The sequence below is a fragment of the Haematobia irritans genome, chromosome 2 (assembly GCF_050003625.1).
Source record: "Haematobia irritans isolate KBUSLIRL chromosome 2, ASM5000362v1, whole genome shotgun sequence".
Lineage (NCBI taxonomy): Eukaryota > Metazoa > Arthropoda > Insecta > Diptera > Muscidae > Haematobia > Haematobia irritans.
In genome coordinates, this window is record NC_134398.1 from 216,487,761 (window position 1) to 216,502,576 (window position 14,816).

At 31.9% G+C, this 14,816-nt stretch overlaps 1 protein-coding gene across 2 annotated transcripts in view; it reads left to right on the forward strand.

The window, feature by feature from the left end:
• IA-2 (tyrosine phosphatase IA-2) overlaps positions 1 to 14,816 on the forward strand; it is a 317,964-nt gene that overhangs the window by 50,344 nt on the left and 252,804 nt on the right. Inside the window, exon 1 of one of the 2 annotated variants that reach the window (XM_075297407.1) lies at positions 5,901 to 6,037. The exons of the other annotated variant lie outside the window; for it this stretch is intronic. The gene's annotated coding sequence lies outside the window, so the exon portion shown is untranslated. Of the gene's footprint in view, positions 1 to 5,900; positions 6,038 to 14,816 lie in introns of those variants that run through there. 2 annotated transcript variants of the gene reach the window in all.

Consider the following 14,816-nt stretch of genomic DNA (forward strand, 5'->3'; position numbering starts at 1 on the left):
TATAGATAATGTTATGAAATTTTTATTGCTATAGAACATTTTCTGAGTGTGAATTCAAACGTGGCGAGCAAGTCACAACAGGACCACCAGTTTCAAAATTGAATTTCCCTGAAGACGGACAACGATGGTGTTCGAAATATTGTAAAGAAAACAAAAATAAAACACTATAAAAAAACTAAGATTTTATTTTGTTTTATTAGTACAGGACCTCAAGCCTTAAAAACTCTACAAATAATTATACTAAAAGGTCAACTATACAACAACTACAAAAAAAATATATAAAAAAATGTTATCAAATTTTTATTGCTATAGAACATTTTGTGAAATTTTTTTATATAAAAAAAATTCGGCAAATTTTATTTCAGTAGACAATCTTCTGAAAATTTTGTTTCTATAAGAAAATATATGAAATTTTTTTCCTATAGAAAATTTTCTGACAATTTTATTTCTATAGAAAATTTTCTAAAAATTTTATTTTTCTGCAAATTTTTTTCTGTTGAATCTAGTTCAACAACTTTATTATCTTATGAAATATTTAAACTGAATATTGAATTAAATTATCTCGTATATAAATGAATTACTGAATTAGAATAAATTAACTTTAAATTCTGCTAAAACAAGGACCCTATTTTTATCCGTTCTACAAAACAAAACAAAAAAATTTGCTCATAAATAAATGTAAATTTCATAAGAAATTAACATAAAAGAACCAAATTGAATCATCTCACCCGGCCAGATCTCGCTGAAGACTATGGAAATGTGTAGTGGCCAATACTGAAACATATATGTATAGCCAAACTTGTCAATTCCCTTAATCTTCCGGTCCAATAAGCTCAAATAAATATTGTAATAATTTCTAGTTTAAATAATTTGGACATTGAACCAGCCTGCATTGATATCAGGCTAACATAAAAATATTCTTTTTTGTTTTTCGGCTTTTTATTTTCAAAATCCAGATTTTTATGGTTCCAATCACCATTGCTATAGAAAAATTTATCAAAACTGTATATCTATAGAACATTTCGTCAAAATTGTATTTCTATACAAAATTTTCTTAAAGTTGCATTTCTATAGGAAATTTTATTAACATTTTATTTCTATAGAAAATTTGATGAACACTTTATTTCTATAGAAAATTTGATGAACACTTTATTTCTATAGAAAATTGTGTAACAAGTTTATTTCTATAGAAAAATTTGTCAGAATTTTATTTCTATAGAAAATTTTCCATAATTTTATTTCTATAGAAAATTTTGTCAAAATTTTATTTCTATAGGAAAATTTGTCAATTTTTTTTATGAAAAATTTTGTAAACATTTTATGTCTACAAAAAATTTTGTCAAAAGTTTATTTCTATAGAAAATTTTGTCCGAATTTTATTTCTACAGAAAATTTTGTCAATCTTCTATTTGCATAGAAAATTTTGTCTAAATGTTATTTGCATAGAAAATTATGTCAAAATTTTATTTCTATAGAAAATTTGTCAGAATTTTATTTCTTTAGAAAATTTTGTCAACATTTTATTTCTACAGAATTTTTTTCAAAATGTTATTTTTGTAGAAAACGTTGTCAAAATTTTGTTTCTATAGAAAATTTTGTCAAGATGTTATTTCTCTAGAAATTTTGTCAAAATTTTATTTCTATGGAAAATTTGGCCATGTTGTTGTTTCTGTAGAAAATTGTCTGAACATTTATTTATATAGAAAATTATCTGAAAATTTTATTTATATAGAAAATTATTTGAAAATTTTATTTATAGAGAAAATTTTATTTCTATAGAAAATTTTCTAAAAATTTTATTTTATGGAGAATTTTAAAATTTATAAAAAAAAAATATTTTTATAGAAAATTTTGTCAAAATTTTATTTTTATAGTAGGACATGATTTTTAAACCCTCCAACCTAGGATGGGGGTATATTAACTTTGTCTTTCCGTTTGTAACACATCGAAATATTGCTCTAATGGGTTGTGGTGAAATTCTGAGACGATCTGAGCATGTCCGTCCGTCCGTCTGCTGAAATCACGCTAACTTCCGAACGAAACAAGCTATCGACTTGAAACTTGGCACAAGTAGTTCTTGATGTAGGATAGGTTAGGTTAGGTAAGGTTAGGTGGCAGCCCGATGTATCAGGTTCACTTAGACTATTCAGTTAATTGTGATACCACATTGGCGAACTTCTCTCTTATCACTGAGTGCTGCCCGACTCCATGTTAAGCTCAATGACATAAGACCTCCTTTTTATATCCGAGTCCGAACGGCGTTCCACATTGCAGTGAAATCACTTAGAGAAGCTTTGAAACCCTCAGAAATGTCACCAGCATTACTGAGGTGGTATAATCCACCGCTGAAAAACTTTTTGGTGTTTGGTCGAAGCAGGAATCGAACCCACGACCTTGTGTATGCAAGGCGGGTATGCTAACCATTGCACTACGGTGGCACAAGTAGTTGTTATTGATGTAGGTCGAATTGCATTGCAAATGGGCCACTTTTACGTATAGCCCCCATCTAAACGGAATCAAATTTGGCTTGCGGAGCCTCTAAGAGAAGCAAATTTCATTCGATCCGGCTGGAATGTGGTACATGGTGTTAGTATATGGTTTCTAACAACCATGCAAAAATTGGTCCACATCGGTCCATAATTATATATAGCCCCCATATAAACCGATCCCCCGATTTGGCTTGCGGAGCCTCTAAGAGAAGCAAATTTCATCCGATCCGGCTGATATTTGGTATATGGTGTTAGTATATGGTCTCTAATGACCATGCAAACATTGGTCCACATCGGTCCATAATTATATATAGCCCCCATATACACCGATCCCCCGATTTGGCTTGCGGAGCCTCTAAGAGAAGCAAATTTCATCCGATCCGGCTGATATTTGGTACAGTGTGTTAGTGTATGATCTCTAACAACCATGCAAAAATTGGTCCACATCGGTCCATAATTATATATAGCCCCCATATAAACCGATCCCCCGATTTGGCTTGCGGATCCTCTAAGGAAGCAAATTTCATCCGATCCGGCTGGAATTTAGTACATGGTGTTAGTATATGGTCTTTAACAACCATGCAAAAATTGGTCCACATCGGTCCATAATTACATATAGTCCCCATATAAACCAATCCCCCGATTTGGCTTGCGGAGCCTCTTGGAAGACCAAAATTCATCTGATTCAGTTGAAATTTGGTACGTGGTGGTAATATATGGCCTTAAACACCCATGCAAAAATTGGTCGAAATCGGTCCATAATTATATATAGCCCCCATATAAACCAATCCCCAGATTTGACCTACGGAGCCCCTTGGATGAGCAAAATTCATCCGATTCGGTTGAAATTTGGTACGTGATGTTAGTATATGGTATCCAACAACCATGCAGGAATTGGTTCATTCCAGTCCATAATTATATATAGCTCCTATATAAACCGATCCCGAGATTTGGTTTTGGAGCCTCTTGGAGGAGCAAATTTCATCCGAGTCAGTTGAAATTTGGTACATTGTACTAGTATATGGCCGTTAAAACCATGCCTAGGACCATATCGGGGTATATTTATAAATAGCCCTCAAATAAATCGATCCCCAATCACACAAAAATTGGTCCATATCAAGTTCATAATTGTATATAGCTCCCATATAAGCGATCCCCATATTTCAATTCTGGCTCTCTATAGACTTTTTGGCTCTCTATGGACTTTTTGCACGTACCGTGCAAAAAGTCCATATCATTTCGTAATTATTTTTAGACTTTTACCTGTACATAACTCTTTTGTCGTATATATACCACGTATGGACTAACTCACAATTTAGAAAACGATGTTAAGAAGTTTTAAAATACCACAACTCAAGTAATTCGATTGTGGGTGACAATCTTTCGTAGAAGTTTCTATGCAATCCATTGTGGAGGGTACATAAGATTTGGCCTGGCCGAACTTACGGCCGTATATACTTGTTTTTTTGTTAGTTTTCTTTTTAGTTTGTATCCCATTGTGCTACAATTATTGAACGGAAGTAGGCGAAGAGTACAGTGTGGGTGTAGAACTTTTATTTATGTTCGTTATTTTGTATTAGTATTTTATCACACTTTAAATCCGAGGGTTGGCATGAGAATTGCGTGAGATGACACAACAGAGATTTGAGTAGAGAGCAATATGAGTAACGAAATGGCTAAAACATGTTCCAGCAGGAAACTAAAGGGGACGTTTTTGTAGAAAAATAAAAATATTTATAAACCTAAAGTATCAATGAAAATATTCTATTTCTTCTGACTAATTCAGGAGAACATATTTGAAAGGCCTCTGGAAATAAAGAGAACGACTTTTATCACAAATGGCATCCGAATTAATTTTGAAAATGAGTTTGGATTTGTGTTTCATGAAAACAATTTGCATTATGAGAACTATCTGCCTACTTTTACTATCTCTTCTAGTGGATAATGCCTACATTTATTTTCTTTCTTTCTCTTTTTTCTAATGTGTAAGGTCTGTTATAATGTCTGCATAACTTTGTCTTTTCCTACAGTGTGATTAATGGCTACATTATATGGGAGAAAAATAATACACTTACAAAGTTGAATTATACTCCTACATATAGACAATATTCTCTCAATACACAATACTCTTATATAATCATATATCTCTTATAATAAGGCTTCAATGATTTCTCTTTGTTCTCTTTTTGGTGCTTTTAAATGTCATTACTTAACATTTTTGGTGAATGAAAGGAAACTTTAAGCTTCTTGGTGGTTGTGGTCTCCATTATGAAATGTTACAGTGCGTAGGTGTTTTGCCTTGTGACATATAGAACTGAGAGCTTTTGGTGGCCTGTTAACTTCGGAAAGCTCTCAATCGTTTTCCAGTTGTTTTGTTTTTTTTTTTAATGAAACCAACTTATGAATGAGATAGCTCATCAACGATGTTACCTCCTGTTGCTTCGTATTGTATAGCTCTTTGTGGTTGTGGGTGTTGTTGTTGTTATCTTCTGTTGCTGGTGGGAGTTTGTATGCGTATGCGCTTGGATTCTAGAGTAAGAGCTTTTGTAGAACTTCCAAATTTCCAGCCTGGAATGATTATCACAAGTGGATGGTAAATGTGTAAGAGGCTGTTGGTTGGCTATGAATTTTGGGGCTTCAAGACAGCCACTACCTGATGCTTGAAATCAGTTCAACCTGGTGAACACAGACTGCATGTAGTGTAGAGCGGTTAAATAAGAGTGTGGCCCTTACCATCCATCCATCCATCCGGCCACCAAAAGTATCCACTTTCTTCTTTCTTTGGTTTTTTGGGCGCTTATAATTTATGAATCCCTACGAACGAAAACAACATCATCACTTCTTTTACCATGGACGAAGGCAACGATGAAATAGCATCAGATATCAAACATCATCATCATCATCACCATCATCACAGTATCCATAGTCGGTGGCGATGGCCAGTAACCAATCAAGCATCTAAGCAAGCAACAACATCAGCGGCAATAGCAACAAAACAAAAAATCTCAAAGGATAACGAAGGCATTATCCTCATGAAAGCGACGGCATTCAACGAAGTCTAAGAAATTTCAGAATATGTCTCTGTGTGTGTTTGTGGTTGTATGGAAAGCTGTGATTCGTTGTCCTGTATGAGTGGTGTGGGTGTCGGTAAATTGATTTAGTGTTCGTCACTGTGTATGTGTGTGAGTGTGTGTGTGCGCGTGTGTTTAAAGGACTAGACATAGTGTCAATTGTTGTGTGGTGACCCAGTGAGAATTTTGTAAAGATTAGAAAGACCAAGACACATTGTCATTGGAGCCAGCCTAGTCAGCAGCAGCAGCAACCTTAACATCATCTATCCATCCATAGATTACTAATCGTCCATAGCCATCCATCCATTGAGCCACCAGTCATTTGAGTTTAGTCATCCTTGTGTCTTGTTGTCCATTAGCATATGGATGGCATCACCATTATTAGCAAGTGATGTCAATATGAGCACCATTTATCTGTGTGGCCCCAACAACAACAACCACGTCAAGCAACAACGACAACACAGTCATCATTACACGGTAAGTGGTTCAAATAATGGAATTGATGTGCAAATCCCTTCATTCCTCATGATTTGGCAAAAAAAAAAAAATGAAAATCCTAGCTATCATGATGATGATATACAACCAAGTAAACATTTTATCCCATATTGTCTATGGTTATGTGTCAATAATGTGTCTGTGTTTTGGTGTGTCTATGTCATTGTTGTGTTAACCCCCCTTCCCCCTCAAGCAGTGGGAACAGCTGCTACATTCATTTATCTGTAATTAATTTCTCTATCTATTGATAACCTGGAACCATATGGTTTTGGATATTGCCATGTAAATGTTTAAAGGAAATTTTTGGTATACTTGCCTTTATCTTGGGGTTCTGATTTTCCATATGCTTAAGAAACTACCATGGTAACAATGACCATATGGGATATAGAAGGTAGATTGATATTTTTTGTACACTGAAATATATGTTTATACCCTAAACCACATAGTGGTCAGGGTATAATAAGTTTGATCGGCCAAAAACTGTGCCTGCCAGAAATATTGATTTTAGACCCCATAAAATATATACCGTTCGACTCAGAATCACCTCCTGAGTCGATCTAGCGCTTGGTGTCCGTCCGTCCGTCCGTCTGTCCATGTATTTGTTGTTCACAGGATTCCGGTCGCAATTATTAACCGATTTTGATGAAATTTGGTACAGGGAGTTTTTTGGGCACAAGGACGAACGCTATTGAATTTGGAAGAAATCGGATTAAATTTAGATATAGCTCCCATATATATGTATCGCCCGATTTCGACAAATGGGGTCACGTTTCGCGTTTTTTCAAACGGATCGTCACCAAATTTGGCAAAAGGTAATCTTTTCCATCGCCCTTCAAGTCTGCAAAATTTCATCCAAATCTGTTCAGATTTAGATATAGCTCTCATATATATGTATCGCCCGATTTTCCCAAATTTGGCCACAAAACCTTTATTTATCAACCGATCTTACCCAAATTTGGCTAAATATAGTCTTCTATAGCACTAACTATATGTGCAAAAAGTCATTGAAATCGGTTCAGATTTAGATATAGCTCCCATATATATAGGTATAGCCCGATTTTCCCAAATTTGGCCATAGAACCCTTATTTATTAACCGATCTTACTAAAAGTTGGCTAGATCCAGTCCTCTATAGTACTAACTATATGTGCAAAATTTCATCGAAATCGGTTCAAATTTAGATATAGCTCCCATATATGTATCGCCTGATTTTGAAAAATTCGCCCTTATAACCTTATGTTTGACCATACAGGCCTCATTTCGTAACTGATCTTACTCAAATCTTGCACAAGGTAACCTTTTGTTGTATTAATCAAACCCGCAAAATATTATGCAAATTGGTTCAGATTTAGATATATATAGCTTCCATATATATGCATCGCTCGATTATCCCAAATTTGGCCATAGTACTCTTATTTATTAACCAATGTTACTCAAATTTCAAATTTTGATGTATTAGCCGATCGTACTTATACGTACTTGCAAGGCCGTATTCAGGGGGGGGATGAGGGGGATCAAACCCCCCCCCCCCCGAAATGAATGAATATTTTTATATAAATAAATATATATTTTTAGCTGCATAGAAAAATCTTATCGAAGATGTTGAAGGAAAGCTGAAGGTTTTATTTTGAAAACGCTTACCTATAAAACTTGCACAAATCCTAGAATACTAGTTGAAAAGCCCGTCAAACGACGGTCGAAAACACAAATTGTTTTTGTTCTCGCACCACAAATTTCATTTTTGGAAAATGTATTTCTGCTTTTTATGTGTGTTTGTTGTTCTTTTTGTGAACATGACTCGCTTTGTTTGGCCATAGCAACAACAACGAAAGAGCCAAACACACATGTGTAAATGAAATGGCGCAAAACCTGCGAAAAGAACCTGCCTAATTCAGCGATGGAAGCACTTGGAGAGTGCAATAAAGAGATATTTCCAAACGTGCATATTCTTTTAAAAATTTTGGTCACTTTGCCAGTAACTCAGGGATGGAAAATACAATTTTTAAGAAAGTACAAAAAAGGTATTTTTTGAGCGGAAAGGTACTTTTTACTAAATTTCAACAAAAATTTCACTGGAAGATTATTGTCAAGAGACTGAATTTTAAAGAAAATAAAATTTTGAAAAAATTTTCTATATAAATAAAATTTTCTATAGCCGGCTATCATACAAAAACCTTTTTTGGGCTTTGCCCAAATAAATTTGACAAACATTCTTTTCCTCTGTTGGTTAAGCTACACTTGTAGTTTAGTCAATGTAAGGTTTTAAGCTGCAATAAAAAAACAACAACAATGCTTTAAGAACAAAACCAACAATAACAAAATAAAACGAAGGGAAATAAAATTTTGCAAAAAAATTCTATAGAAAATAAATTTTGCAAAATTTTTTCTATAGAAATAAAGTTTTGCAAAAATTTCCTATAGAAATAACATTTTTACAAAACTTTCAATTGAAATAAAATTTTGACAAAATTATCTATAAAAATAAAATTTTGCAAAAATTCTATATAGAAATAAAATTTAGACAACATTTTTTACTGAAATAAAAAATTGAGAATATAGAATCGCATTCTTTTTTCGACTAAAACATTCTTGAAGTTCAATAAAATCCTGTTTTTGACTATATCTTTTACAAAATTGAGATTTTCTTCCCACATGAACATGTCTGTTTTGCAATATTTGTAAAAGACTATTAGCAAATAAGGTTGATAAAGACTTTCTCAAAATATTAAAATATTTTGTCAAAGCTATTGTACCATAAATCTGATATCGACTCAAATATGTCTACACAAAAGGTACTAAATCATTCGCGGGGGTACTACGGTACTGACCGGGGTGAAAAAGTATTGAAAAAAGTACTTTAGTACTGCATTTTCCATCCCTGCAGTTACTACGTGCTCCTCCGAACGTTCATTTTCAAAAATGAAGAGATTAAAGACGTATCTTAGAAATTCGACTGGTGAGAGTAGACTCAATGGATTGGCATTAATGTCGGTTCATCGCCGAATAAATGTGCCGACTGAAGAAGTCATTGATTTATTTGCTGCCCAAAAAGCCCGTCGGCTCAATTTAATATTATAAAAATATTGTATACATACCTTTGCATAAATAAAATTTTCTACACATGACACTATATGAATATTTTTTTTAAAGTTGAACCCCCCCCCCCCAAATTAAAATCCTGGCTACGGCCTTGCGTACTTGTAGCTCTTACATAAGAATATTGCTCGATTTTTACAAATTTGTATTTATTACCCACACTAATTTAGCGATTTTCTCTTTTTTAATAATGGGCTCAATATTAGTGGCATACTAACTCCGTAGGCGCAATATCAACACAGCCAGTGTTGCTAGAAGTAGGGGAAATTCCCTATATGTAGGGTTTTTCTAATATTTAGCGTCTTGTAGGGACGTAGGGCCACAATGCAGGACATTTTCACTCAACACAATTTGTAATAATTTTTACATTTTGGTGGCTCTAGAGGAGGAAAGTAGAAGCCGGCAAGGTTTGATCTTTAACAATGTGTGGTAAACTTTATTCCTGTAGAAAATTTTGTCAACATTTTTTTTCTCTAGAACATTTTGTCAAAATTGTATTTCTATAGAATTTTTTTTTTTGAAAATATCATTTCTATAAAAAATTTTCTCAACATTTTATTTCTGTGGAATTTTTTCTCAAAATTTTATTTCTATAGAATTTATTGTCAAACTTTTATTTCTATAGAAAAATTTCTCACAAAAATTTGTTTATAGAAACTTTTTCCAAAATTTTATTTTTATAGAGATTTAACAAAAAAGATTACTAATATGGGTAGAATTCTACCAACTGTGGCAACCGTGGTTGTAATACAAATTTATATTCTAAGTTATATACATTGCATATTCATGTTTTAAGATAATAAAGTACTTAGAACCATTTTTGTTTTGTAAAATTTTTTAAATTTAACGAAAAATATAGTAGGGAAAATTGCTTGGGAATGTATGGGAAAGTAGGGAACTTTTTTTTTGTCCTTGTAGGGTAAACCGAACATTTTCCCTGGCAACATTGACTATGAGCTATAGTCAGATTGACACAAAGCACCCATAGACATGTAACCCTTAATTTTCTTAAATATGCAACCGCGGTTTATCTCCCAGACCTATATGTTACCCCACAAATGCTTATGATTACTAATGCTGTAATGGTGGTTTAGGGTATGATATAGTCGGCCCCGCCCGACTTTCTACTTTACTTACTTGTTTTAATTTTAATTTAATTTGATTTTATTTATTACAGTACTAGCTGATATTTGGCAAAACAAAAGATTTGAAATTACTATTAGAATTATACTTAGTATTAATATAAATTTTAAACATTTTAAATAATCAAACATAACAATAAAAGGCGATGATCAATAGAACTAATGTAGGTGTTGGAATAGGTTATTTTTTTCGTGAAACCAAAGATTTCATGTCCTTAAAATATGCATATATTTTTTGCTTTTCTATAAAGCAGTTCTTATAATTATGTGATTCGATTTAAAAATGGGCATCTTAACATGAAAGAAAATTTTATTTGACTAAGATCAACTTGTCTTCAATAGGTGTGAAAAATTCCTTAAAATATATAAATTGTCTTTAAATTTGTTGTCTTGTTACATCTAGACAACAAAGCAAAAATGTATTTAAAAATAGGAGAGGGTTTTCAACAATTTATTGTAAAAAATAAAAATAATTTACCAAAATTTGAAGAAATTTTTACCATAAACCTACAAAACAATTAAAATTCCCTTTAGTGAGTGTGCAAAATACCTTGGCGTTATTTTGGACAGGAAGCTGAACTTTAAGCTTAATATTGAAGAAAGGGTGAGGAAAACAACGGTAGCTTTATACTCATGCAAAAAGGCAATAGGGAAAAAGTGGGGACTAAAACCAGAAATTGTGCATTGGCTATACACGGCAGTGGTTAGACCTATCATGCTATATGGTGTTGTAGTCTGGTGGCCGCCACTTCACCAGCCAACAAGTTTAGACAAAGTTCAGCGAATGGCGTGTTTGTGTATCTCAGGTGCATTCAGCAAGACAGGAACAAATTCCCTTAATGTCATGTTACATCTATTGCCTTTAGACATTTTGGCCAAACAGTCAGCTGCAACAACGGCTGTGCGGTTGCGCGAGCTATCGCTGTGGTCGGAAAAAATGTACGGTCATAGTTCGGTCCTCAAAGTAATGCCAGATGTGCTTAACGTAGTGGATTACACTTTGGCGAGACCACTTTTCGACAATAAGTATGAGACTCTAATTCCCAACAGTGAGGCGTAGTGTACACGGACCCCGGGGAATAAAAGATATATAGATTTCTACACTAATGGCTCCAAATTGGATGGCCAAATGGGTTTCGGAGTATATTCTAAAGATCTGGAACTTCGAATAGCGAAAAGATTACCTGATCACTGTGGTGTTTTTCAGGCTGAAATATTAGCAATAAGAGAAGTGGTGAATTGGCTGAGAAATAATGCTCCAAGCAATATTGGCATTAATATATACTCAGACAGTCAACCTGCAATAAAATCCTTGGACTCTGTGTTCCTCAACTCGAAAACGGCCATCGACTGCCGCAAATCTCTCAATGAGATGGCTGAGCAGCACAATATTCACCTAATATGGGTGCCTGGCCATAGGAACATACCGGGGAACATCGAAGCCGATGAGCTAGCAAGGCTAGGAACTACCTTACATATTCCAGGGAAACTAGAATCTGTTGGTATGCCTGTGGCTACCTGCAAGCTCTTACTGCGTGAGAAGGCTGTCATGATGGCAAATGTTCGATGGGAGAATTGCAAGGGTTGTAACGACACCAAGCAAATATGGCCCCATTTAATCTTAATCCGCACACTAGATATGCTAGTGTTCTCGAGACGCCAGATATCACTCCTGATATCTGCTATAACGGGTCGCTGCCTGATAGGCGATTTTGCAAAAACTATTGGTGCGAAGTATAATGAGCTGTCATGATGCGGAGGAAAAGGAATCAATAAAGCACCTCTTGTGTGAGTGTCCTGTATTTTGTGTAAGGCGTAAACAAATTTTAGGGGCATATAGATTCAGATTACTGGCGGACCTGGAAAACGTTAACTTAAGCAGTCTGCTAATGTTTTTGGAACAATATGGTTGGTTCAACAGAAGAAAATAATCGAGAAGGTACAGCGGTTAAAACTAGAAGTGCCCATATGTAATAGGTATTTTTAGTTAATGTGGTATCACAATGGACTGAATAGTCTAAGTGAGTCTGAATCTTAACAGGGCTGCCACTTTAACCTAACCTAACCTAACCTACCAAATAAACAATTTTACTTTGCAAAAATTTCATTTCTATAGAAAAAAACTTTATTTCTATTTCTGATTGATTATCGTTGACCATTTTATTTTATTTTTAAGCAATACTTATCATAGTTTCGGCTATAAGTCGATTAAAAAAATATAGGATTGATGTTTTTATTTCCAATATTACGGTTGACTTTGTCAAAACCAAGGCTGAAGTGAAACAAAAAAAAAATGTAAATAAAACTTAAATAAAAACATCAATCCTATAATTTTTTTTAATTGATCTATCGCCGAAACTATGATAAGTATTGCTTGAAACTTTATTGTCCAAATTTTATTTCTGTAGCAAATTTTCCCAAATTGTTATTTTTATAGAAAATTTTCTCACAACTTTATTTCTATATAAAAATTTGTCAAAATTTTATTCTTATAGAAAATTTTCTCAAAATTTTATTACTATAGAATTTTCTCAACATTTTATTTCTATAGAAAATTGTGTCAAAAAATGTATCTTCATAGAATTTTTTTTATAGTTTTATTTCTATAGAAAAGTTTGTCAAATTTTTATTTCTATAGAAAAGTTTGTCAAATTTTTATTTCTATTGCCTATTTTGTCCAAATTTTATTTCTATAGAACATTTTATCAAAATTTTATTTCTATAGAAAATTTTGTCAAAATTTTATTTCTATAGGAAATTTAACCAAAATTTTATTTCTATAGAAAATTTTGTCAAAATTTTGTCAATTTTTTTTTTTCTATAGAAAATTTTGTTAAAATTTTATTTCTATAGAAAATTTTGCAAAAATTTTATTTCTGAAGAAAATTTTTAAAAATTTTATTTCTGAAGAAAATTTTTAAAAATTTTATTTCCATAGAAAATTTTGTCAACATTTTATTTCTATAGAAAATTTTGTCAATTTTTTTTTCTATAGAAAATTTTCTCAAAATTTTATTTCTATAAAAAATTTTGTCCAAATCTTATTTCTATAGAAAATTTTCTCAAAATTTTATTTCGATAGTAAATTTAGTTAAAATTTACTATAGAAATAAAATTTTGAGAAAATTTTCTATGGAAATAAAATGTTGACAAAACTTTCTATAGAAATAAAATTTTGACAAAATTTTCTATAGAAATAAAATTTTAACAAAATTTTATTTTATTTGTAATACAGTTTAGTTAAAATTATCTATAAATAACCATATTTTAATCAAAATTTTCCTTCCTGGTGGGTTCACTGTTTTTTGAGTGAACTTTTATATGCATTAAATTACTCCTTCCACCGATACATATAGTAGATGTTGTGAATTTATGGACTACATAAATTCATTATTGTTCCAATATAATTCATGTTACTACATTTTTATTTAAAAAATAATAATAAAAATACACTGATTTTTATTGATAAGTTTGTAGTTTTTAAGGATATCCTGTTTTGCCATAGTAATAACAAGAGTAAATAATAAAATATAATTTTGCAGTTATCGATGTATTTGGTATCTCTCAAGTGTGTGTGTGTGTGTTTGAGATATGCATTTTTTTGTTTGATTTATTTGTTTCATAATTGGAAAAATGTTTTACTCTGATGGTTTTGTTTTTCCCCGTTTTACATGTTTTCACTTTGTGTTGTTGTAACAAGTGTTATTACATGTATCTGCAATAGCGTTGTTTTTGTTGTTGTAATAACAAGCGATGTTATCGTTGTTATTAACGATGCTGTGGCTATTTCCTCACCGGCAATGAATATACATTTTGCACAGTGGTTTGAGAGATTTAGTTATAATAGTCTCTAAAAAAATTCTGTAAAAACTTCTTATTTAAATCCATGTAAATTGGACACCTGTAGAATCTTTAATTAAGGAATCATAGCATTTTGTGTTAAGTAACTTATGATATTGTGAAAAATGGAATTTCCTGTTTCGCCATCAGTGAAAGATGATTCAGAGAAGAAATACTTTCCTACGGAACGAAACTAAATAAATGGATTAAATAAATAAATTAAGTGAAATGGAATTAAAAATGGAATAAAATAAAAATAAAATTTTGATAAAATTTTCTATGGAAATAAAATTTTGACAAAATTTTCTATTGATATAAAATTTTGAGAAATTTTTCTAATGAAATAAAATTTTGACAAAATTTTCTATAGAAATAAAATTTTGACAAAATTTTCTATAGAAATACAATTTTGACAAAATTGTCTATAGAAATACAATTTTGACAAAATTGTCTATAAAAATACAATTTTGACAAATTGTGCTATAGAAATAAAATTTTAAGAAAATTTCCTATAGAAATAAAATTTTGAGAAAATTTTCTATAAAAATAAAATATTTTCTTTAGAATAAACTTTTTTCTATTGAAATAAAATGTTGACAAAATTTTCTATAGAAATAAAATTGTGACAAAATTTTCTATTGAAATAAAATTTTGACAAAATTGTCTACAGAAATAAAATTTCCT